Source organism: Moschus berezovskii, chromosome 11 (assembly GCF_049115385.1).
Source record: "Moschus berezovskii isolate FMDL1 chromosome 11, NW_MosBer_1.0, whole genome shotgun sequence".
NCBI classification, from domain to species: domain Eukaryota; kingdom Metazoa; phylum Chordata; class Mammalia; order Artiodactyla; family Moschidae; genus Moschus; species Moschus berezovskii.
The window spans coordinates 82,578,623-82,602,538 of NC_142470.1; the positions used below are offsets into that span (position 1 = coordinate 82,578,623).

General features: G+C 51.0%; 2 long non-coding RNA genes across 3 annotated transcripts in view; both read left to right on the forward strand.

The window, feature by feature from the left end:
• Window positions 1-23,916, forward strand: part of LOC129539045 (uncharacterized) — a 71,245-nt gene that overhangs the window by 2,782 nt on the left and 44,547 nt on the right. The window contains exon 2 of the long non-coding RNA XR_016038609.1: window positions 8,369-8,428. This is a non-coding gene — a long non-coding RNA (uncharacterized LOC129539045). The remainder of the gene's footprint in view (window positions 1-8,368; window positions 8,429-23,916) is intronic.
• Window positions 15,253-23,916, forward strand: part of LOC148776223 (uncharacterized) — a 40,872-nt gene continuing 32,208 nt past the window's right edge. Inside the window, exon 1 of one of the 2 annotated variants that reach the window (XR_016038603.1) lies at window positions 15,253-15,300. This is a non-coding gene — a long non-coding RNA (uncharacterized LOC148776223). The remainder of the gene's footprint in view (window positions 15,301-23,916) is intronic. The other variant, XR_016038602.1, reaches the window with a different exon arrangement.

Here is a 23,916-nt window from a genome sequence, read left to right on the forward strand (position 1 = left end):
AAAATAAGCTTTGTTTTCCTTGTGGATTCCTCTGGCAATCGGGCCCTCCTGTCAGGGTGTTTAGCTGGCCTGGGAAGCCAGGCGGAATTTTTTTAAAAAGCAAGTGTTTCCCAGCTGTGGCCTTGGAAAGTTCTCTGTTTTCCACTTATTAAACTCCTAGTTTCCGGCTAATTAAAATTATTTGCAAATACAACTCCATGGCCCCCACAATATTTGATGAAACGCAGAATTCCCAGTGACCCCTCTGTAGGAGGCCAGGCCAAGCTGTGGGGTGGCCTGTGACCTCTCCACTGGGCCTGGTGCCAGTTTTATGAGGAGAGGAGACCCTTTGAAATGTAGGCCCAGGGCCTTGTCTTATCAAGTCCCACCGCCCCTGGAGTGGCTGGAGGGAGAGGCTGCTCGCAAACAGTCTCTGAGCCCTGCACCACTGGAGAGGGGCTGTGGGTCCTGGTGACCTGGTATCTGTTCTGCATCACTGAGTAGAGAAGGGGTGCGCCCCAGAGGAGAGGAACTTGGCTAAGGTACATGGATAGGTAGGTGATCCTTTCCTCTTGGCCTGGCTACTGTTGAAGCTTCAGGGCCAGACAGGCCAACGGATCCACAGGATGTTAGACTCTCAAGGAGATGCGTTGTGAAGACGGAAATCCCAGGTGCCACAGGGAAGAAGGCATATATTGCTGAGGGCCTGGGCTGGTGTGAGTCAGACAGGCTGCCAGGCTCCTTTCCACTGCCTTGGGATGCTGTCCGGGACCTTTCACTCATCCCGCAGATCATTCTTGATTGTCTGGTACATGCTGGCACCGCAGGAGCAGAGGTGAATTGACACATGCCGTTCCTGCCTTCACGGAGTGCACTTATTTTCAAGGTTCATTCATGTTGAATCAGCCTTCATTCTTTTGTGCGACAAGATAATATTCCATCCTAGGAATAAAAGCCTTTTGTTTTTCATTCATCAGTTGGTAGACATTGGAGTTGTTTCCCACCTTTTGGCTATTGTTGAATTATAGCGCTGTGAACACTGATATACAAGTTTTTGTGTGAACATGTTTTCAGTTCTTTTGGTTATATAGCCAGAAGTAGAATTGCTGGATAATATGGTAACTCCCATTTAACTTTTTGAGGAACGGTTAATTCTATTTTCCAAAGTGATACATTGGTTTTTCTTTCTGTTTCTTTTTTTTAATTTGGCCGCGCCCCACGGCACGTGAGATCTTAATTCCCCAACCAGGGATAAAATCCATGTCCCCTCCATTGGAAGTGCAAAGTCTTAACCACTGGACTGCCAAGGAAGTCCCTACATTGGTTTTTCTTATAACGGTTTTATTGTCTGTTTCCCTACATAATGATGCATGCTCCATGATGACCACATAAAAACACTTGTGCACTCATTCCCAGTGGCCAAGACTGAAGCACTGTTGCTATCCCCATTTCCAAAGGAGGAAACTGAGCTCAGAGGAGCTGTCGTAGACCTGAGGCCACGCAGCTAGGAAAAAGCTGCAGCAGAATTCAGAGGAAGCTAGGCACTGGCTCTTCACATCATCCCAGGCTACCTCTCAGACTCCTGCTTTACTCCCACACTGTCTACACATAGAAATTTCCAGGAGGCCTTCCAAGATTTCTTTCTGGGGTAGACCCTGTCCTGCCTTACCTGTACTTTTAAAACACAATGAGTTTGAGTCCCTTTTAGCTCAAAATCCTCACTCAGAGTAAAATCTAAAAATCTTACCAAGGCCTTACAAGGTTCTTGTCTGTCCCTCCCTGTCCACCCGTTAGCCCTTTCCCTTCTGACCTTGACTCCTCTCCCCTCATCCTGCTCCTACCAGTCAGGCCTCCTTGCTGGTTCACAGTCATGCTGGACCTACTCTGTGTCTCAGGACCTTTGCATATGCTATTCCCTCTGTCATGCTCCTCCACACTTCTTCATTTCCTGCAGTCATCTTTTCAGGGGGCCACCCAGACCACCCTGTCAACACAACAGCCCCATCTGGCACCTCTCATCCTGCTTAATTTTTTTCCCTAGCGTTTTTCATCCTTTGACCTATTTCAAATGCATTTGTTTATGTCTATATGGTCCTTCCTTCTTAGACACTAAGCTTCATGAGGGCAGGCACTGTCCCCAGGGGGAAGCCACTGAAGAGTTTTAAGCTGGGGAGTAAGCCCCAGTCACATGTTTAAATGATGTTGGTTGTGTGGCAAGTAGACTAGAAAAAATTGATTCCTTATAAAAACAATTTTTTAAAAAATGTATTTATTTGGCTGTGCTAGGTCTTAGCTGTGACACACGGGATCTTTGATCTTCATTGTAGCATACAGGATCTTTAATTTTGGCATGTGGGGTCTAGTTCCATGACCAGGGATTGAACCCAGGTCCCCTGCATTGGGAGCACAGGGTCTTAGCCATTGGACCACAAAGGAAGTCTCTAAAAACAATTTTAATGCCAAAAAAGGTTTAAAAAACCATGACCTAATGTAGCCCTTTCATTCGACAAATAAGAAGACTAAGAATAAGAGGACCCTTCTGGAGACCTCCCAATTTCTGGGTGTCTACGTAAATCCTGGGAAAAGAGACCACTAGAACACTGTCCTCCCTAGGTCGAGCTGTTGGTAAAAATGCTGAATATTGACTCTTACCGAAGCAGACCTAAAACCCTGTGGGCCGAGAGGCTCAGCGCATCAGGTCTGGATATTCTGTTGATCTGGCTCCTCAGGGAGGCCCTGGAGGGTTTACAGGGTGGACATACCAGGAGTTTACTCAGTACAGCCCTGGGAACTCAAAGTTCTGCAGGGCCTGGAGTGTGAGACGGCTCCTGGAAGGTATCACCACCCCTCTATGCAGGGTCCCAGTCTTCAGGGGTTACAGGTCAGGGCTCCCAAAGACCTGCGTTCAGATCTCACCTCATAGCCACTCCCTACCTGTATAATCCTGAGCCAACTCTGAGCCTCAGTTTCCTCATCTCTGAAATGGGGATGATCATGCAGCTTCTATTACACAAAGCCCCCAGGAGGGTCAAAATATGATGTCATGGGTGAAGTGCTTAGGAGAGGGCCCAACTCAGGGTCTCACAGATGACACCGTGGGCAGGCAAGCAGAGTGGGTAGCAGAGAAGCCATCAGGTTCAAAGCCTAGCTTCGCTGCTGCCTACTGTGAGATCATGACCAGTGGCTTGTTGTCCCCATTTATAAAATGTTGGACCTATTGTCCAGGGCTATCATGACATTCAGATGAGTCAGTCAACCCAAGTAGTAAGGACAGGGCCCAGCAGGTAGGAAGTAGGATGTAACAGTTTGTTACTGCTCCCTTGGTTTGTTTTTTTTTTTTTTCACACTCCATCAAATAGACACCCAGTCTGAGGCGATTCAGGAAGTCTCTCTCACCTGCCGCCAGCAATCCCACCCAGCCACTTGGGCCTTAAGATGAGAGTGACTACTGCCTTCCTTTAGAAATTCTAGATAGACCTGTGCTGCCCCATATGCAGGCACTAGCCACATGTGGGTATGGACGTTTAACCTGAAATTTAAAACTTCATAAATCGCACTAGCCACATACATAACAAGTGCTCAGCTGTAGCTGGGGGCTATTGCACTGATCATTTCCATCACTGCAGAAAGTCCTGTTGGACAACACTGCTATTCTGGAATATTCTAGTAAAAGGCAAACAAGGAAGGAAACTTCTATCATCTAACCCTTGAAGGCTTAGTCCTTTCCCAAAGAAATTCCTGGGATACACCCGTGGTGCCCTTGATGGATGTCCCTCCCTCCACAAGCCAAGAGACTCCAAAATACTCCTAAACTGCCCCTCTGTCCCATAGACTGTAAATGCCATTGGGGAGAGATGAAGGGACTGCTCACCTCACCCCTGGTGGTACCTCACAGCCCCACCCAGCAGCCTGGGCCCCACCCCCAGAAGCACAGACCCTCACCCCCACCCCTCCTGTTGTCCCTGTCTCCACAGCTGAGACCCCATATCCATCCAGTCACCCACGCCGGAACCTGGGGTCCTCCTTGGAGTCCTCCTCTCGCTTCCCGCCACCCTTCCCTCAGACTGCCTGAACTGAAGGCCTGTGCTTTCTAACCAGGCCTGGACACTGCCCTCCCCAATCTGTTTTACAGCCTTAGCAACTCAGGTGCTTCCTCCTCTGGGCAGTGGGGAATCCAATCCCCAGCTGCTCCTCCTTCCAGCCACCATTTCCAGTGCCTACTTCTAAAACATCGAGGCCAGTGGACCCCTCCTGCCCTATGACCCTGAGAGGTGCCCTCACCCCCCAGCTCAAATCCAAGCTTCCAAACATGCTCTTCGAGGCTCTGCCTCAAGCCTGACGGCTCCTCACCTGGCCAAGAGCATGGATGGCCAATGATGCCTACTGCTCTTCGCCACCCTGGTCTCTGCTCCCCTGGGACATCCCCCCATGTTCCCCGACTTCCTCTGCCTCAGCTGAAAATCAACCTCAGATCTAACCTCTCTCTCACTGCAACCCCAGGGCCCTGTGCAGGCTTTTGTAGGAGCACCAAGCACATGATCAGACACCAGCTGCTGACGGCTCTGTCTTCCTCTCTGACCTGGAAGTTCCTTCAGAGCAAGAACACCATGTCCCTCCTTGCACGCCCCAGCCCGGCCCCTAGAAGGGCCTTATTGACGTTTGTGCAACAAAACTAGCTCCTCCCAACCCATGAGAGTGGTACCATCCACTGGCATTTGACAGTTGAAGAAAATGCAGCTCAAGAGAAATGAAGACAGTTGTTCACCGCCCCAGCCCATGAACGGTGGGGCCACAGTGCCCTCCCCACCCCGACCCCCACCCTCTTCGAGGCCCTTCAGAACAGAGGGGGGTAGGAAATAAACTGTTCCTTGGTAGGCATGACCTCCCCTTGAGTTTGTCCTCTTAGTCCAAACTCATGCATGCTTGTTCTGAGTACCCAAGCAGCAGACAGTGCGTTCCAACGTGTCCAAATGGAAGCATTCCTCCAGAGCTCCCTCTTCAGCCCTACTCGGCACAGCTGACCCCACAGTAGCTGCTTTGGGTGAGGCCTTACAGAGACTTGGACTGTGTGACTGTATCTCTACAAACTCGCACACACTTCAGTTCACAGAGTGGGATCACATTTACCACCCTGGCCATGGACCCACCCTCCTCAGTCAGCCCACCAGCATCTTCTCTAGTGGAAGCATGGAACCCACCCACGGTAGGAGGGAGGGCTCAGTGGCGGCCATCAAGGCCCTGGACTGCTTCACTTTTTCATGAGCAATGCAGGGCAAACATGCTTACTCACAGACTTTCGGGTGAGTCTGCCTCAGATGAATTTGTGGAGGCAGCATCGCTGAGCTGCAGGCTAGCCCATGTGTAGAGCAGAGGTTCCCAAACATTTTGGCACCAGGGACTGGTTTCGTGGAAGACAGTTTTTCCACAGATCCGGGAGGGCAATGGTTTTGGGATGATTCACGCGCATTACTTTTATTGTGCACTTTATTCCTATTATTATTATGTCAGATCCACGTCAGATCATCAGGCATTAGATCTTGGAGGTTGGGGACCCCTGCAGAGGGCAATGTGCATTTAAAAGCATGAAACCGGCCATCATAGAAACTCCCCCAAAATGTCGCACTATATCCCTCCCTTCCCACTCCCACCCCAGCTCTGAGCCTCCAAGGCCATTCCCACCCCTGTTTGTTCCCTGTGTGCCTGTACCTGAGGTTTTTTGAAGTCCAGGTAACAGGGGCTGTCCCCTGGGGTCTGGTCTTTCTGTCTCCCGGTCCTGTTCTCAGTTCTTCCCATGTCGAGCCCCAACTCCCCGCACCCCCAGGCTCTTGGAGGGCAGCTCACCTTTGTCTACCCCCATCCCCCGTTGAGCTGGAGCCAAAGAGTGAGGCTGTCACCTGGGAGACCCTGGCAGGCCTGGATCAGTCCCACTGGCTCAGGGCACCTGGGACTTGAGGGCCAGGAGGTGGGAAGACTTTCCCCTTGAACCCAGTGGGGAGGCCCCATCCGTGTGACTGTGGTTGGTGGCTGGGAGCCCGTAAAAATCCTCCCAAGACAAGAGCGTTGCCCACTGAGGATGTGGGACTGTGGAGGAGCATCTCAGCAAGAGCATGTGGGTGAGTGTGTACGTGTGCAGAAGCGTGTGAGCCTGACTGTGTGTGTGTGTGTGTCAGGGGCCGTTGTGTCAGGGGTTATGTAAGGGAGGCACTCCCTGGGGCCACAAACCGCAGTGGTATAACCGCCGGCCAGCAGGGCCACCAGAAGGAAAGGAGGGAAAATGTAAACAGCATACTGGGCCTGTCCCTCACCCGCCACAGGCAGGCCCTGGACAGCACAGCCCTTCCGGCCCTCCATTCCCACCACCTCAAGCCCTGTGGGCTGGCCTGTGAAAGGGTGATCATGAAGGCCAAGGAGTCCAAGGCCGGGGGTCACAGGAGCTCTACAGGAGTGGACATCCCCAGCTGTTGATCTGGGCCCAGAGGACAGACCAAAGGGTCTCCCTGGGCTCCTCCTGGGCCTGCTGTAAGGCCATGCACCCCCTACAAATAAAGTATGCTTCCTTCCTTACCACCAGAGCTGCTCTCTACTAAAGCCTTTGGGGATGGGGGTCTCTGTATCCCAGAGGCCTCTACCTGGCATGGAGCCCATCCGTCTTCACTGAGCCAGTGTGAACTTACGGCTCACCTGCTCATATCCTTGGGGTGGCCTGAAGGCCAGCTGTCTCTGCTGCTCTCTCACAGATGAACAAAGGTGCACCTCTTCCCTGCACACCTCATCCCCAGCCCAGGCACCTGCCTTCCAGTCACTTCCCAGCCTCAGCCCTTAGCACCACACCTGAGGCCTTCTCTTCCAGGAAGCCTCCCCTGACTGAGCTCCTGAGGTTCTTCTGGACACACAACCTGACATCTGGCCATGCACAGATGTTCCTTCTCCAGTTCATCTTAATAATAATGGCCAACACTTATGCAGCATATTCTCCACCAAACCCAGTCCCTTGAAGTTGTGCTAGCCCCAGAAGGTGGCTTTCTAACTGCCATTGCGTGGCGGGGAGCACATGATGGAAGCTGGAGGTGTCACAGTACGTGCGTGGGTAGACTGCTCAGCCCCAGGAAAGTCAGGCTCTGACCCAGAGGGCCTGCAGCCAAGACTCGCCCCAGGGGCTTCAGTGGGCTGAGAGGTTCAGGGGCCTCTCGACCTTAAGGTCCTTCCCTGAGAGTCCTTTGGAGTTGTCACCAAGCTGGCTGTGTGTTCTTGTTAGTATAAAGGAGAGAGGGCGAGACAAGAATTCTTACCAAGGTGGAAACTCAAACTACGGAGACAGGTGAGTAAAAACCAGAAAGCTAGAAAGTAAAGATGACTCAGGAGACAGCTGTGGGTCTGGCCAAAGTCAGAGACAGGGCAGGACAGCAGGAAGGAAGGGGGACCCTGGGGAGAGGGAGAGGTGACCTAGGGCTGGCGCTCTGGCTCCCCATCCCCCTCTGGAGGAAGCATCCTACCCGCTCACCCTGGCCTGTGAGGTCCCAAAAACCCAGGAGAGTATCTCCTTCCCTCTGTTCCCCTGTGTCAGTGGGCCCAGAGCAGTCACCCACCCTCAGAGGGTAGGAGCCGGTCAGGAACTGGAATGGCTAACCTCCCCCAACAGGAAAGTTGTCTGCTGAGCAAGGATTAACTGAGGCGAAATATACCACACCTGGCAGACAATAACACTGGAAAATGTTAAGGCCCAGCTTTCTTTCCCACCCTTGCACCATCCATGCAAACCTTCCTCTGGTCACTTGTAGAAAAGGTGAGAGTCTACAGAGGGCCTCCCTGGTGCTAGGTTCCAGGGAGGAGGGACGCAGAGAGGCAGCAACTCCCTTCTCACTCCCCTTGGGTGAGCACTGGGTAAGAAGGTGCCTCTGCCTCCATTAGCCCTATTCATGCCCTGCCCCTTCTCCACCCAGCTTACTCCAGCCCCCGGACACTCCATAACACCATGCCTTCCAGCAGCCTTCGTGGTCCATCTGGTTTCCCAGACCACAGATTCTGGAGCCAGCCTGACTGGTTCCCTCCCAGTTTTCCCACTTATCAGCTGTGTGACCTTGGGCAAGTTCCTCAACTTCTCTGTGCCTCTGTTTCCTCATCTATGATTGCCCTGTCCCCTGGAGGTCCAAGGGGAAGTTTTGTTTCATCAAATGAGCGTCAAGTTTCATAAAGGTAAAGGAAGCCCACTCATTAGACCACACTGTCTCTTAAAAATCTCTACCTCCACTTTCAGAGAGGATGATCCCATATTACAGAGGCAGAAACTGAGGTTCAGAGAAAGTTCATGCCTTGCCCAAGGCCACCAGGCAAACCTGCCTACATGAGCTCTCTCTGCCTGCGTTGGGTTAATTGCACATCTGATTTCTAGGCTCTGAGACGGTCCCAAGACATTCTGGCCCAAGGGTGACTGGAGGTGATTAAGAAAGAGGTGAGTAAGCATTTAAAATGCTCTAACAAGAGATAGACGTCACAAAGAGACCTGTCTGCAGGGGCCCAGCCCAGCTCCAACAGCATGTCTGTGAGACGGTAGAATCCACATGGCCCAAAAATTGCCTGAGTCTGCATATGCTGACCAGAGAGATCTCTAAGTTATGAGGTTACAATAGCAAGGAAAGATCTATGTTACAGCACTGCTTCTTTTCCTGTACCTTCTGTTTAATGGGTATACATGCATGCATCATATGCTTGTATCGGCCTAACATTTTTTTCTGGCAGGTGACACAAGAAACTGTTACCTGGTTACCCTCAGATAGAAGATGGGGAAATTGAAGGCAAGCTGGGGGAGAGTTGTTTTATTTTAAATCTTCTCTTTTGTTTGATTTTCCTACCATGTCCATATATTATTACAGGCATACCTCACAGATATTGTGGGTTTAGTTCCAGACCACTGCAATAAAATAAAAGTCACAATAAAGCAAGTCACACAAAATTTTGTTTGGTTTCCCAGTGCATATAAAAGTTATGTTTACACTATGCTGTGTTCAGTGCATAGTAGCATTATGTCTAAAAAAGCAACATATATACCTTAATTTAAAAATATTTGCTAAAAAAAAAAAAAAATCTAGCTGTCACCTGACAATGCAGACTTGCCACAAACACTCACATTGGTAAAACATGCAATATTGTGAAGTGCAATAAAGAAAAACACAGTAAAACAAGGTATGCTTTCATTTTTTAAATGCCAACAGGTGTTATCTGAGCGCTCGGGAATAAAAGCCATTCTGCTCTTTTTCTGTAGTGCCAAAAAAGAAAAAAAGAGGTGAAATGTAAATGAGTAGGTGGTGTGCATGGTCTTCTTGGGTCTCGTTGCTGGGGGCAGGGCCTGGCTGGGAACAAGAAGCTAAAGGGCCCAGAGACCTCCAAAAGGGGATGGGGGAGGGGTGCTGTCTTGATTCTTCTTCCCCCACAATTGGCTCAGGAGGACTTTGAGAGGCCTCAGCCAGCCCTCAAAGCTTTGAGGCCCTCTCTCCCATTTGAGCTAAACCTTCCAGAACCCAGAGCACAGGCTCCTTTATTTTTTTTTAATATTTATTTATGTATGTATGTATTTGGCTGCACCAGCTCTTAGTTATGGTGTGCGGGATCTATAGTTGTGACATGTTAGATCTAGTTCCCTGATCAGGGATCGAACCTTGGCCCCCTGCACTGGGTGGAGTCTTAGCCATCGGACCACCAGGGAAGACCCTCCCAGGTTCCTTTCTAATGAAGACAAGAACCAGGACCTCTATCTGTTTGCCTGAGGTTTGCCTGCAATTTGCATGACCTACCATTGACTATCCTGCTTTATGAATCTCTGGTCTCAGGCTTCCCTGGGGGAGTGCCCTCTGTGAACAGGTTGCACACCCTGCTGGCCAGTCCTGGAGGGCCCGGGGATCTGCTGGGGGGTTCAGTGACCCCCTGACTCTTTTCTCAGCCCTGGCCTATGGGGCTCCTTATTTTGCAGTCACTGCTGGCCCAGTACCATGTGAGAAAGCCTGTGGCTGCTGGCTTCACTTACTGCTGGCCACCATACCAAGCCATGACCATATCCTAGTGAACAGAGACACTTTATAGGCTAAGAAACTGAGTCCAAGTTGGTAATTGACTTGTCAAGGCCGATGGTGAGCCAGTGACTGAACAGTGCCTAAGATTTGGGCATTTCTCCATCCTGGGTACTTGACCCTCAAGAGTGGACTGATAAGAAATGAAGTTAATATGATCCTAAGATTATTTGCAGCCATGAAATTAAAAGACGCTTGCTCCTTGGAAGGAAAGTTATGACCAACCTTGATAGTATATTAAAAAGCAGAGACATTACTTTGCCAACCAAGGTCCGTCTAGTCAAGGCAATGGTTTTTCCCGTGGTCATGTATGGATGTGAGAGTTGGACTGTGAAGAAAGCTGATCGCCAAAGAATCGATGCTTTTGAACTGTGGTGTTGGAGAAGACTCTTGAGAGTCCCTTATACTGCAAGCAGATCCAACCAGTCCATTCTAAAGGAGATCAATCCTGGATGTTCATTGGAGGGACTGATGCTGAAGCTGAAACTGCAATACTTTGGCCACCTCATGCGAAGAGTTGACTCACTGGAAAAGACTCTGATGCTGGGAAAGGTTGGGGGCGGGAGGAGAAGGGGACGACGGAGAATGAGATGGCTGGATGGCATCACCGACTCTGTGGACATGAGTTTGAGTGTACTCCGGGAGTTGGTGATGGACAGGGAGGCCTGGTGTGCTGTAATTCATGGGGTCGTGGAGAGTCAGACATGACTGAGCGACTGAACTGAACTGAACTGAACTGAAGATTATTTGGGGGAAAAAAACCTGCCTTAAAATTGACCCAGATGATCAGCATATGTCATTATGAAATTATGAATTAAAATAACAAGATACCACTACATACCTGTTAGAATGGCCAAAATCTGGAACACTGACAAACCAAATGCTGGCGAGGATGTGGAACATCAAGAACTCTCACTGTCTCTGGTGAGAAGGCAAAATGGCTCAGCACTTAGGAAGGCAGTTTGGCAGGGCTTTTTTTGCCTTTTTTTTTTTTCAGAACTAAATATACTGTTTATGATCTTGTAATCATGCTCCTTGATATTTACCAAATGAGCTGAAAACTATGTCCACACAAAAATCTGCCCACAGATGCTTGTAGCAGCTTTATTCATAATTGCCATTACCTGGAAGTAACCAAAGTGTCCTTCAGTAGGTGAATAGATAAATAAACTCTGGTGACTCCAGACAATGGACTATTATTCAGTGCTAAATGAAATGAATAATAAGCTAGGAAAAGACATGGAGGAAACTGAAATGTGTATTTCTAAGTGAAAGAAGCCAATCTGAAAAGGCTCTATACTGTATGATTCCAACTTGATGACGTTCTGGAAAAGGCAGAACTCTGGAGACAGTGAAAAGATCAGGGAGGGTTAAAGAGGAGAGAACGATGAATAAGCAGAACACAGGATTTTGGCGGGGTGGTAAAACTACTCTGTCTGACACTATAGCAGTGGATACATGTCATGACACATTTGTCCAAACCCACAGAATGTACAACACCAGGAGTGAATCCTAATGTAAACTGTGGACTTTGATGATAATGTGGTGTCATGCAGGTTCATCAGCTGGAACAAACACACCACTCTGGTGGAAGATGTTGATAATGGGGGAGGCTCTGCATGTGCAGGGGCCAAGGTGGGGGGTTTGGGAGGGGGTGGTATATGAGAACTCTCTTGTACTCTCTATTCAATTTTGCTGTAAATCTAAAACTATTTAAAGAAATAAAATCTATGCAAACACGAAAGTCACCCAGGGGTTCTTTGAGAGACCCTCTCCACAATGTCTCCCATAAGAGGACAGTGTTTCCCCAGGGCACGCTTGGGTCCCTGCCAGCCAGGAGGTGGACTGGGGGTGCTCAGTGATTGTGGTGGGCTTCTAGCCTGGGGGCTGCAGGGTAAGCAGCCCCGCCTTTGCCCCTGCCTCCTCCCCACATGTTTCCTGAAGGAGACTCAGAGGTCCCCAGCCGTTAGCCCCCTTCTCCCCAGCTTCCTGTTTGGGCTCCAGAGAGACGTTGGGCCGTTTCTGCAGCTGAACTGGGAGCCAGTTGGGCTGCTGGGAGGGAGGACTTGCTTTGTGGGACAGCATGTCAGGGGGCTTTTAATCAGTTGGGGCCTCAGCTTGGATACTCAAATCCCGACCTAGAGGCCCTTGAGAAGTCAGCAAGTTCAGCCCCCTGCCTCAGAGCAGGACATATTTGGGTCCTGCAGCTGAGGTCCCAAACACCACTTGGCCCCAAACAGCCCATGCAGGCAGACCTTCTTCCTGGCCAGTGTGCCTTGAGGAGTCACTTTACCTGGATGAGCCCCAGCCTCATCACCTGTGACCACCTACTCTATAGGAACACAGTATGACACATAGCAGCTCCTATCCCTGTGGCAGGTGGGACCCACACTTCACACATGTCTGAAGGGAAGAAACCCTGACTTGTTCCCCCTCCCACCTGTCCCAACCTCAGTGCCCTGGCACACCTGAGAGTGTCGTCCCAGCTGCAGACCTGCCAGGGTCATGGAGAACAGATGGTACAGCCTGGCCCTCAGGAAGCCCCGGGCTAATCAGGCTAGAGCCACACACAGGCAAGTATTTTCTGAGGGATCAGCATGGGAAAAGGCCAGGGAGACACTAAAGCAACCCTGAGGTTGCTTCAGGAAAGGCTTCCTTAGGAAAGAGATTCTCAAGGCAGATGTTCAGTGATGAGTGGAGTTAGCCTGGTAGAGACAGGGTTCATTAGCAGAGGCAGAGTGCCTGGAGAAGCCCCATGGACAGAGGAGCCTGGCGGACTGCAGTCAGACACAACTGAAGCGACAGCACATAGAAGCAGGCAGTCAAGTATGTGATGCAGGCAAGATGGTGGTTAAAGAAGGTGCTGAGAGGGGAAGCCAGAGGTGGTTGCAACAGTCCAGCTGGCTGACTCCACTTCCCCTCCTCCAGTCCTGGGGGATCTAGGCCTGGTGGCCCTCATTGCCCTGGGGTCTCAGCAGGCTAGCAGCCCTGAAGCCCCACCTCTGCATCCATGATCATCAGGCTCCACCTGATCAGGCCATTGCCTCCACCCCACTTTGTGGCTCCAGAGTGGGTGTGGGGCCCTGGGGAGGCCAGACCTCACACCCTCAGGGCCAGGGAGAGGGGAGAAGGGAGGATGGCCGACCCACGCTGCTGAAGGAAAGGGGAAAGGAAACTGCAGCCGGGGGCGCCTGTCTTTGATGAGACCAATTGATAGCAGGAAAGGCATTGCCTCAGGCCCCCCTGGGGTATGTTGGTAGACAGGCTTCTCTTTGGAGATGCTCCAAGAGGTACTTTTGGAGTTGAGAGCTCTGCAAGGCGAGGACTGAGTGTGGGGTGGTCCCCAGCTTCTGTTTCTCCAGCCTCAGAAGCAGCCCACCTTCCACATGAAAGTGGGATTCACTTTCACCCCTCCCCCCGCAATGTGCCCTCATAAGATGAGGACCATCCTGGGCCAGGTGCTTGGCCTCTCCATCAGACTAACAGAAGTCAGCTTTCCTTTTAAGACAGTCAGGGTCTTTGCCCCTTCTGTTCTCCATGTTCCCTGGCAGTTCCTGAGCCATTCTCCCCAGGTGGCATTTATGATGTGCAGAAGATCTCTGCTTCTGTCCTGTGGGTGGGTAGTCCTAACCATGTAAGGCCAGACCTTCTCCCTGGGTCAGTGAGGGCTCCACAGTGAGGTGAGGCTGAGGAGGGCCTGACAGGAGGAGAGGAAGCTGGGACATAATTTGGGGAGACTAAGACAAAAATGAATTGGGGCACCTTATTAAAAAATTTAAATTCCAGGATGCCATCAACAAGAGTAGGAAACCAAGGAAGAGGGTCCTTCTAATCCACAGGGATTTGCATAACTGCACAATAAAGCCAGGAGTGGGGGCGCTCTGTGGAAAGAGGAAAGGAGTCTGGAACAAGGAGCAAGGGGCAGGGAGGGCTTGGACCTCCTGGACAGCTGACAACAGGGAAAGATGAGGCTAAGTTTGATGGACCAGATCCAGAAAGACCCTAAACACTCACATTTGAACTTGATCCAGAAGGTAAACACTAATATTTCCCAAGCCCCCAGGAAACCAGAAGAGGCTGGACCAAGGTGGAACAGGAGGGGGCCAATGGGAATCAATCACCCCATAGATGATTTCCTGGAGAAGAAACAAAGGCCCAGAGAGGGACAGAGACTTGCCTAAGATCACCCAGCCAGGGGTACAGAGCCAGGTCAGAGCTCCAGCTGCCTGGAATCTCCTCTCAGGTTCTGTGGGGAATAAACTGAGAACAGTGTGCAGTGTGGGAGGCCAGGTAGCGCTGCACCTCTGACATCTGGTCCACCTAAAGGGCAGGAACACCCCGCCCCCAGAATGCTCCATCTCGGTGAGTTCCACCCCCCACGCCCCCTCCCGGCGCCTGCTTGTCCCCTTCTTCTGGCCCTGCCTGTGTCTCTCGTGCTCCCCTCTGCCAGGCCCATCCTCAGGCTTCTCCATTACCTTCCCCACCTGCCCCCAACAAAGTTGTGCCTCTCCACGCACCTGAACCTTTGACTCACCGCTCCCCCCCAACACCTCTACCCCCTGGCATGCAGTAGTCTGCAAGTGAGTAGGTGACCAGAACAGGGGTCTCTGCCCTTGGAAGGCTGCTGCTGCTGTTGCTGCTAAGTCACTTCAGTCGTGTCCGACTCTGTGTGACCCCATAAACGGAAGCCCACCAGGCTCCCCCATCCCTGGGATTCTCCAGGCAAGAACACTGGAGTGGGTTGCCATTTCCTTCTCCAATGTGTGAAAGTGAAAAGTGAAAGTGAAGTTGCTCAGTGGTGTCCGACCCTTAGCAACCCCGTGGACTGCAGCCCACCAGGCTCCTCCATCCATGGGATTTTCTAGGCAAGAGTACTGGAGTAGCTTGCCATTGCCTTCTCCGCCTTGGAAGGCAGACAAGGCTCAAAAGGTTCTTCCAGGCCCCATACAGAATCTACTGTTTTACCGCCCCACCCACCCCCCATTCAACTTGGTGGTCTGCCCCGTCTCTACTCCCTCATGCACTCCAAAACCCGGATTCTGAAACCCACTCTAGGCGTTTGGAAACCTCGCCAAGGCCTCGGTGCCCCCTGGGGCCCCTAAATCCGTTACTTCTCTGTGTTCTTTGGGAAAATGGAGAGCTTCCAAATCTGCCATGCAAATAGATGCAAATGAAAAGTTGAGAGCCGTCTATTTAAAACCAGTCTCAGTCTTGGGCGGTAGCTTCCCTCCTTCCTGCCCTGCTGGATTCACCTAAATTTGTGAGTGTTTGTCAGTGACTGTGTGTGTGTTTGAGAGAAAAAGTCAGAGGCAGAAACGCAGAGCCCAAGGAACAGCAGGGTGGAGACGGGCCTCTGAACCTGGGTGAAGGGGCGGGGCCTGGATGGAGGGGCGGGCCTTGGTGAAGAGGCGGGGCCTTGGCGGCATTTCCCTGCCCACAGGTTGCCCTTGTCAAAGGGTGTCTGTCGGGGGCGGTGGGGGATGGGAATATTGCATGTGGCTAAGTTTCTCGGGGTTCCTCAGGGTCTCTGTCAAGGGTGGGGGAAGGCAGAGTCTCGAGGTGGGGCAGCGGCCTGCGGGGAGAGCTGGGGCAGAGGGGAGCAGGATGAGGCTGCCAGGGTGAGCTGGGGGGAGGGGTTCTGCTTTGAGCCTCATACATTGGCTGTAACTCCCAAAAGAAACCTGCCCAGGCCTGGAGGCCCCCATTAGTGCCAGGGCGAGGCCATCATACACTCAGTGCCACTGCCGCCCTGAAGAACTCATGTGGAAGGTGAGGTTCTTGACCTCCGGGGGCCTCGGTTTCCTCATTTGTAAACACAAGTGACGGTGTGAGGAAACCTCTATGCAATGCTGATTCGAAGCAGTGTGGGTCTGGTAAGATGATTTACAACCTGCAGAAAGAAGGAAGGTGGTTAAGTCCTTCTAGAAGTCTCTGCGAGAACCTTAGCAAATTTAGAAGGGACTTGGAAATAAATCCCCATCTGAAGTGCCTGAGTCTCCGTGTAGAGTCTCCTTGGGTCACATCCTCAGATCATAGGAAACAAGGGGCATATTTGCAGGGAAGAGTCCCACACGGGGAGACTCTTCGGGATTGAGTACAAGTATCAATATGGGTGAAAGTTAAAAGAAGAAGGAAGGACACGGTCAGTAACTGGTTTGAAAAACTGAATTTGGGGTTCCCTGCTAGATTCTTTTAAATTTTGAATGACTTTTGGGTCAGGCAAGCCAACTTCTTGCCACTTTCTAGCTATTTAACCTCACCCAGCCTCAGTTTCCCCATCTGTAAAATGGGGATGATCATGTCTGTCTGCAGGCTTGCAGTGGGAATGCAGTTCTGCAGGATACACAGAGAGGGTAGTCCAAGGCCACGTGGGTGTTCAGCAGGCAAACCGGGGCTTCCCCCTGAACAGAAACCGAGAGCTTTTCAGTACCATTATTACTTGAGTAGAGAATTCAGTTTTTTCTAGAAAAAGACTGAGTGAGCCCTGTGTCATCCTGTCTGTGGTTCTGCCGTGGAGAGGCTGACCACGGGCTTGGGTGTGATACAGCTGTCCCTGCCCTCTGCCTTTGGAGGACCACATGGGCTGCACGGTTCAACTTCAAAGGATGGTTCCAACAGATGCAGCCAGCTTCCTGCAGCTGTAGGCAACAGCCCATGCCAGGCTGAATCAGCCAGGGCTGAGGGAAGCTGGGGGAGCAAGGTCCAGGATGGCCTAGAGCTAGGTCAGTCTCAGAGACTTCCTGGAGGGGGCTGGCCCCCAGATCTTCCCTGGGGAAAAGAAGAGCTTGACTGGGGAGGGTGCCTCTCTTTTGTGATTTCTTTAGCGAAATAAATCCTTGTAGCCGGCGGGGTGTTGGGGTCTGAGAAGCATAGATTCAGAGAGGTCTCTAGGTGGAGGAAGGACTTGGGCAAGGAGATAAGAACACTGATAAACTAGATCACACAGGGGAAATGCAACCTTCTGACCCTCCAGTCTCCAGATACTCAGAGCAGTTAGCTTCAGGCAAGTCCTCCTCTTCCAGAAAGCCCACCAGGACTGCTTTCAGAAGTGTGGCTTGCAGCTGTCAAGCTACAGGAAAACCTCTTGGGTCTGTGCTGTGGGTATAGGAGGGGGCTTGGGTGAGAAGAAGCTGGGTTAGGGACAGGGCCAGGGTGGCTGCCTGGGGAAGTGATGGCCAGAACAAGGGGCTTATAGGCCCTGTGTGAGGCTGACCCACAGCAGGTGGGAGGTATTTTTAGGTAGGCTCAGGTGCAGACAGAGACATTACGCCATGGCCCGACAGGTGGTTAATATTTAATCCCTTCCTTAATCATTAACTCCGTGGCTGGCTGGAGAGGAACAGGACTGTTGTCAAATCAGTAACCACAGGTTGGGAACAATGTCCACTGAGCTCACGGCCCCTCCTGCAGCTGGGAGTGCTGACTGGGTGGGGTTGTCCCTGGCCGTGGGGGCCCTGGTTCATCTCCTTCCAGCAGTGACCTCAGGACCAGAGAAGTTACAGGAGGTCAGGAAGAACCCCCTCCAAGCTGGGGATTGCCCCTGACCCTAGGCGCTTACTGGTAGGGAGGGGTTGGGGGGGGCGGTGTCCATTCAGGTGTGAGGTTTCTAGACCCTGCTTCCAGGCTGAGTGACCTTGGATGAGTCATGAAGCGGCCCCTCTGAGCTTCAGTTTCATCATCTGCTCACTGTGGATAAGTATTCTTATCTTAAAGGATGGTCATGAGATTTGAATGAGATATGGGTGTACAAGGAAGTACTCTGTAAGCTGAACATTGAGACAGCAAGTAAGTTAGAGAAAGGATGGGCGGAAAGATACAGTAAGAGTTCAGAGCTGAAAGAGGAAAGCTAGTGGACTCTAGTTTCCAGTCACTTCAGTGCGTTTCCTTTCAATGCAGTTGGCTTTAATTCAGGTCAGGAGTGCGTACTGGGCAAGGCAGTGTCCCCTGTCCGAAGCTGGACTTTGGGGTAATTTGCAAGGAGTCAGCCTCGCCCCCAGGGAGCAAGGGTGACCAAGCTCCAAGCCTGAACCAGAACAAGATGAACAGTGTTGGTAATGTAGGTCAGCAGGTCAGGGCTGCAGGGTCAGCAAGGAGTGGCAGGGAGAGGACAGTGTGAGCTGGAGGGTCAGAACAGGCTTCGGGGTGAGGCGGGTGGGGGCACACCCTCGGGGATCAGTAGGAGTTGGGTGTGTAGGGGAGAGAGGGCTCCTGAGTACTTACTTGCCTGTACCCAGAGCATTCACGCATATAAGCAGACTGTACAAGGACATACATGGATCACACTTACACACCCACATATACAAATTGATTCACAGTCACCCACGGCATCTATACACATACACACACACTCACAGAGGCACACCCCCTTGGGCACACATGCGCCTCCTCTCCCTGACGCAGCCGAGACCTTCCAGCTAGTTCAGCACATCTGAGCCTGGCTGATACCCACCGGAAAACTGAAGCCTTCAGGGTACATCCGAAAGCATGCAGAAAACTACCCATAAAGCAGTAATTTTTCCTCTGTTCCCTCCTTCAGCTGAATTTTTAAGACTGAATTTCATCATTTATCTAAAGAGAAAATATGCAAAATAACTGGTCTTAAGAGTACAATATTATATTTTTATATAGAAATAAAAATTAAATTGGGATTATTTATTCATCATGAAACTTAATATCATGTATTATTTGATTAATATAATATTGTATGTACTTGTGTGCTAAGTTGCTTCAGTTGTGACCCTATGGACTACAGCCTGCCAGGCTCCTCTGTCCATTGGATTCTCCTGGCAAGAATAGTTGAGTGGGTTGCCATGTCCTCCTCCAGGGGATGTTCCCAACCCAGGGGTCAAACCTGCATCTCTTACCTCTCCTGCATTGGCAGGCAGACTCTTATTTTATATTAATATACAATATGCATATTGTAGCAAATATTTCTATAAATTATCACAAGCTCTGTTATTGTCACTGCCTCTTCAAATTGGGAATCCATTTCATAAAAAAAAAAAAAAGAGAGAAATTTTTTTCTGGTCATGCCACATGGCTTGTGGGATCTTAGTTCCCTAACCAGGGCTGATCTCAGGCCCTCTGCAGTGGAAGCCTGGAGTCCTAACCACTGGACTGCCAGAGAAGTCCCATAGAAAAAAATTGTTTTAAAAAAGAGGTACAGCTAGAGTCTCATGTGGATATAGGCGAGCTGCAAGGCAGAAAGCTTAGAGTCGACATGGGCATCTGGACACATCCACCAGCTGGAACAGGAGACCAGGAGGACAAGGACAAAGGGACTAACTAGACGGGGGCAGGTCTGGGGGAAGCAGACACAGCTTCTTAGAGGAGGTGGGTATGGACTGGCCTTTAGGAAAGAAGGATTGGAAGGGCAGAGAGAGGTCCTGGGGGCTACTGGAGCCCCCAGGAGCCTCATTGTTAGCCCCCCTCTGGGTGTGCCATCCATATCCCCTGCTCAGGCTGGGACCAGGTCCCCATATCCCAAAAGAAGCCAGGCAGAGACTCCTTGGAATTGGCCAGAGGGATAATAGAAATAGAATTCTGTCCTTCCCTCTAGGGCTGTGTAGGAGTCTGGGATAAAGGGCCTTCTCTGAGCTCTCTAAGTGCATACTAAGACTCCTGTGGGAAGCCAGCCCTGCATGTTCCCTGCCCCAAGGAGCTTCTGTAGTGCAGTGTAGCCAAGGAGGGGACCCTAATGGAGATATAAACACTGCTAGGGTCAGGCCATTGGTGGTTTACAGCTCAGGCTCTGGATCCAAACAATCAGAACCTAAATTCTGCCTCTGTCCCTTTCCAGCTGTGTGACCTTGGGCCTGCTACCTGACCTCTCTGTGCTTCAGTTTCTTGTCCATAACGTGGGGATGATAATAGTAAAGTACTTGATACTTATGGTTGTTGTGAGGTTAAGTACACAGGGCCTTGCCTGTGCCTGGGACATGGTAAGTGCTAAATCCATTTTAAGGAGAATTAGTTTCTGACTCACATATTCAGGGAAGCTTTCTGGAGGAGTAAACATTCCAGCTGGCCCTTTAGGGACCAGCAGGGTTGCCATAGATCTAGGTGAGGGAAAGATGTCACTTTTCTAAGGAGGCGCTGGAGTAAGCAGAAGCCAAAAAGGACATGGCATGTTGGGGACCATGAGGAATTTTGTGTGGCCATATCCACTGCCTGGAGGATGGACATGGGAGTGGTGGGTGGGGTTGGGAGTAGTCAGGGAAGGTTTGGAATGTCCAGCTATCCTGGAGCAATGGGAACTCAGGAAGGCTGGTAAGTGTAACCCTGACAACACTGAAGGCTGAGTTCTGGCAGCAATGATCAGTTTTTGTTGTGAGGGAAAAACCCAGGCAGGAGGACTTCTGGGGGCAGGAGTCTTAAAGGAGGTGGGTCTCAAGGCCCTGGGCTTGGGTGACTTGGAAGGATGGCCTGAGATCACTGAGGACTTGGGGGTGCTGAATCTTCATCTGTGTGTCTTTCAGACTGCTTAGACTCAAAGTATAAGTTTGAGTCCATGGAGCTCCATCACAGAAGCCTTTGGGTATGCTCTCTGAAGCTTTTATAGTCCCTGCATTCTATAGGTCTGGCCCAGAAACCTTGGGCAAGTCACAGCATTTTTCTTGCCTCCATTTTCCCATCTGTCATGTGAGTATAGGTATTCCCGTCGACCCTGGGATACAGAAGCCCCAGGGGGATGCTTTGCTGCTTTTCTGGCCAAGGTCAGAGTAGGCAAGAAGGTTCAGGGCAGTGTAAGACCCAGGCCACATCTTCCCCTCTGTCTTGCCAGGGTGGCCCCTCAGCTTATCTGTGTCAGGGCAGATGGCCGAGGAGGATACTCCTTCAGGCAGCCAGATAGTGTGAGGGGGTGATAAAGGGCACAGGCCCAGAAACCAACTTAGAGAGGGTGGAACAGTGAGGCTGTTGCTTCCCTGACCCCTTGCCGCACCCCCATGTACCCTCCAGGCCAGCTGGGTTCAGCCCAGCCTTCCACCATGCCCCCCACCCTCCCATCCCCACCACGGGGCAGGAGGAGGGACAAGAGGCCATAGAACTGAACTTTGAAGGTCATTGGTGGCCTTTGGACACTGACTCAGGGGACCAATGGGGGCAGAGGCCAGACTATGAGGGAAAGAGAGGGTGACCACCCTGTCATTCCCAGTTTTAACACTGAAAGCCCATCTTCAGAAAGTCCTCAGTCCTAAGCAAATCAAGATGGTTTGCCTGGGACTGTCCAGCTTTTCAAACTGAAAGTTCCCCCAGTCCCAGGGAAACCAAGACAGTTGATCACCCTAGTAGAAAAGAGTAAGTCTTAGCAAGAGTGACTAGGATGGGGAAGCAGACAGCTCTTTTCTGAATTTCCATAGCCCTGATTCTTTTTTTATTTTTTTTAATTTTAATTGAGGTAACATTGGTTTCTAACATTGCATTTCATATACTCTTGTATATATGATGGTGTGCTCACCACCAAAAATTTCATTTCCATCTGTCACCATACACTTGATCCCCTTTTCCATTTCCCTCCCTTCTCCCTCTACTCCTTCCCCTATGGTAACCACTGTTGGGTTCTCTGTATCGACGTGTGTATTTCTCTTTGGTTTGTTCATTTATTTTGCTTATTTGTTTTTTATGTCCACATGTGAATGAAATCATATGGTGTTTGTCTTTCTCTGTATGACTTATTTCACTTAGCGTAATACTCTCAAGGTCCACCCATGTTATCACAAGCGGCAAGATTTCACTGTTTATGGCTGAGTAGCATTCCAGTGTGTGTGTGTGTGTGTGTGTGTATCTTCTTTATACACATCTTCTTTATCCATTCATCTGTCAATGGGCACTGAGGTTGCCTTCATATCTTGGCTATGTAAATAATGGTGCAATGAACATAGGGGAGCATAGATCTTTTTGAATTAGTGTTTTCGTATTCTTTGGTTATATGCCCTGAAGTGGGAGAGCTGGATCATATGATAGTTCTAGTCTTAATTCTTTGAGGAATCTCCCTCATGTTTTCCATAGTGGCTGCACCAATTTACATTCCCACCCAGAATGTAGGAGTGTGTTTACGTTCTCCACATCCTCACCAACACTTACTACTTCTTTCTGTAGCCCCACGTAGTAACCGTGCCTGCCTGTCCTCGGAGCACGCCCTGGGTGAGGGAACCACTCAGGTTGTATTTCCAGTGGATGGATCTGGAAGTCTGGAGCTGCTTCATTAGAGGGCTTCTTTGCCAGGCTGAGGCTCGAGGGAGGGGTGGACAGTTCACATAAGAATCTTTGATGTTGGCTGCTCTGCGCACCAGGAGCCTTCAGAGATAGAGAAGGGGCTTGGGATGGTTTGTGTGCCTCACAGCTTGGCACTCTGGTGAGTGAGATGTTACAATACTGCAGAGGGAACCAGCGGTCAGATCTCTGGGATCAGGAATTGCTCAAAGTCAAAGTTAGGGTGCCTGCCTGGCTCTGGGGGTCCAGTCACAATGCTCTGCTCAGAGCCTCTACTCATGCCTACTTCTCAGGCTTTCTCACTTGGCCCTGTCCTGTGTGGGCCTCTGAGACTCGAGCAAGTTCTGGAGACAGGCCAGGAAAACTGTCGGGTGCATGAGAGGACAGTCAGAGTCTCCTCCCAAGGGAGGACTTGGAACAGGACAGGGGTGTCAGAAGGGCAGTTTTCTGCTGCCTTCAGTTCAGGCTGAGGCCTCCCTGCCTCCCTGCCTCGGGGCTTGGTTTTATCTCATACTCACCTGCAATGCGGGAGATGCAGGTTTGATCCCTGGGTCGGGAAGATCCCCTGGAGGAGGACATGGCAACCCACTCTAGTATTCTTGCCTGGAGAATCCCATGGACAGAGAAGTCTGGCGGGCTGCAGTCCCTGGGGTCGCAGAGAGTCAGACGTGACTGTCACTTCACTGTCACCTTTCCTTTTTCCAACCTGGGACCTAGAAATCCCAGAGACCCTTGTCGCCAGCACCTCTGTCCTCAGAACAGCACTGGCTGGTCAACATGCGGCCAGAACCTGATGGGGCTGATGAGAACAGAGCCTGGGAGACACAACAGGGCACCTGAAGAGAAAGGCCTGTGGGGAGATGGGCAAAAGGGATGGGAGAGGAAAATGGCACCCAAAGAATCCCGTAAGACATCTCCCTGTCTACTGGCTCAGCTAGAGAAGATTCTGAGACACTTCATGGGCCCTGGGGACGTGTCTGAACCAGATACCCACAGAACAACTATTTCTAGACTTGATGGAAAATCTACACCACTTCCCCTTCTGAGGATCCCTGAGTTGGTTGGGTGGGTGAGGTCTGTTAGTGAAGTCAGCTGTGGTCTTGCTTTTAACATCAAGGTTGGCAAATGGGCCAAACTGAGCTGACCATGTTCTAACTCTAGGCTTGCTTGCTTCTAGAAAGTTGTCTTCCCTGCCTCTCTGCTCCCTCAGCCCCACCAGAGGTGAGGGCCTTCTCAGAACTCAGCTCATCTTACCTGTATCAGGCCCTATTGCTTTCACTGTATTCACTTATCCAGCACCTTTCTGAGTTGTGGTCCCTGTCTGGTCCCCTCTGAGCCCGTAGCGGCTTCCAGATAGTATCTCAGCAGATGTCTGGAAGCTTAACGTGTAGTGGGCCACAGGAGCTCCCCAACAGTGACCATGAAATTCAGACAGGCAAGGGGCCTGGGGAAAGGAGCTGGTAAGGGAGCTGGAGGAAGGGTCCAGAGACCAGGCTAGGTTTCCTGGGGGAGAGAGATGGCGGGAGTCTCAGGGTGGGCCTGTTCTCGGGCCCTTTGTGTCTCAAACTCAGCCTTCTCCGCCTCCCACACCGACTCAGCCACAAGGCCAAACTGTGTGAACAAATGGTAGCAATGGTCCAGGGGCCTGGACGGAATCCCCCCA